Source organism: Otolemur garnettii, unplaced genomic scaffold (genome assembly GCF_000181295.1).
Source record: "Otolemur garnettii isolate 467f Iridium unplaced genomic scaffold, OtoGar3 scaffold00039, whole genome shotgun sequence".
Taxonomy (NCBI): domain Eukaryota; kingdom Metazoa; phylum Chordata; class Mammalia; order Primates; family Galagidae; genus Otolemur; species Otolemur garnettii.
In genome coordinates, this window is record NW_003852434.1 from 3,296,252 (window position 1) to 3,298,084 (window position 1,833).

General features: G+C 40.4%; 1 protein-coding gene and 1 non-coding gene across 2 annotated transcripts in view; one reads left to right on the plus strand and one right to left on the minus strand.

The window, feature by feature from the left end:
• AFF1 (AF4/FMR2 family member 1) overlaps window positions 1-1,833 on the minus strand; it is a 199,331-nt gene that overhangs the window by 138,978 nt on the left and 58,520 nt on the right. The window lies entirely within an intron of this gene.
• LOC111725407 lies at window positions 1,642-1,711 on the plus strand. The gene has a single exon (XR_002773480.1). It is a non-coding gene; the product is annotated as a small nucleolar RNA SNORD38 (small nucleolar RNA).

Below are 1,833 nucleotides of genomic sequence, written 5' to 3' on the forward strand. Positions count from 1 at the left end.
CACTCTACCCAAGGTGACAGCTTGAGGCTCTGTCTCAAAAAAAAAAAAAAAAAAAAATTAAATCAACATTTGTTAAGCACCTTATTAGGATTATAGCCTGTGTGACCCAATAACCGGGATTGGGTTTTTTAATATCTTTTTTCCCCCTAAGCATTTCCTAATTCAGATAAAGGGCTACTCCATTTTCTAAATCCTAAATAATTTTGAAAATAAAATTTAAAGAACAAAAAGTTGATTAATAACTAATTAAAGTGAAGTGCATGCCTACAGCCTCAGGTACTCAGGAGACTGAGGCGGGAGGATGGCTTAAGCTCTACAGTTTCAGACCAGACAAGACAACAGGCAGAGGCTGAGACCCTGTCTCAAAATAAGTAAATAAATATAAATAAATACTAAAAAATAAATGATCAACTAAACATAATCAAGGATCAACACACTATGAGCAGATTATATCATTATTTTAGGCATTAAGTTTAAGGATTTGTTAAAGAAAATTACAGAAGTTGTAGAAATTTTGAGGTTCAGAAGTATTTCCTTTGTTCTCAGAAAATAAGGGACTTCCCCTGCTAAGCCAATTAGAACTTAGTCAAGGTGAAAACAGCTCCCAGCTGGCACCAACACCTCAAAGCAAAGCTCGCAATTCTCATGCTTTAAAATGCATAACAACTCAATGGGTCCTTGGCTCTCACTTGGAAATTCACATAAAGATGACTTTCTCCAAACACAATCATGTTCCTTCCCTCAGTACACAGGCTTAAGACACTCAGTACTTATTTTAGACATTAAAGCCTGGCTCAGCGTCTGTAGCTCAAGTGGCCCAAGCTAGAGGGTTCGCATCCAGCCTGGGCCTGCCAAACAATGACAACTACAATCAATAAATAGCTGGGCTTTGTGGTGGGCGCCTGTAGTCCCAGCTACTTGGGAGGCTGAGGCAAGAGAATTGCTTAAGCACAAGAGTTGGAAGTTGCTGTGAGCTGTGATGCCACAGCACTCTACCCAGGGCAACAGCTTGAGGCTCTGTCTCAAAAAATATATATTAAAGCCCCATCACAACGGCAAGCAAAGTGTTGCGAATAATTTTCTAAGTACCATGAATTTACAGCACACTAACAATATACATATCCCTGTTCTAAGTGTTTCACTCCCATTAAACTAATTCCCACCACATCATTTGCCCTTACGCCAAGTACAGCATCACCATCCCTGTTTTAGAGATAAGGAAAATAGGGCCCTAGAAGATGGGCAATTTTCTAAAAGTCATGCAGCTGGTGAGTGGTGGCAGGGAGATAGTGCCCTGGCATTTCAGGGTCCATAATCTTAATCGCAAGGGCTGCAAAGCTTCTGGAGAAGCTACTGTTACACTCTTGAAGATCAGTTTCAGGATCCCTTGACTTTTTCCAGTCCTTTGGAAAGTGTTCCTTCCTGATATCTAGCTATGTTTCACCACAGCACTCCCAAATTTGACATTACTTTAGAGCTCCTCTAGATGGCTTCTGCAAAAGACAAATAGTTTAGTATTATCATGGTTGGTTGGTTTGGTTTCCTCTAGGAATGTCTGGGGTCAGGAAGAAATGCTATATAAATATGTAAAGCCAGAGCATCTACCATATTCTGATGACTGAAAATATTAAAAAAAAAAAATCTTAGGAAGAAAATTCTGTTCATTTCTGCTAGTGAAGGGAGAGAGATGAATGCTTTTAATGCTGAAGAAGGCAAAGAAAATAGAAAAGCCAATAAAATAAACATGGAAGGCTCGGCGCCTGTGGCTCAAGTGGCTAAGGCGCCAGTCACATACACCTGAGCTGGCGGGTTCAAATCCAGCCCGGGCCTGCC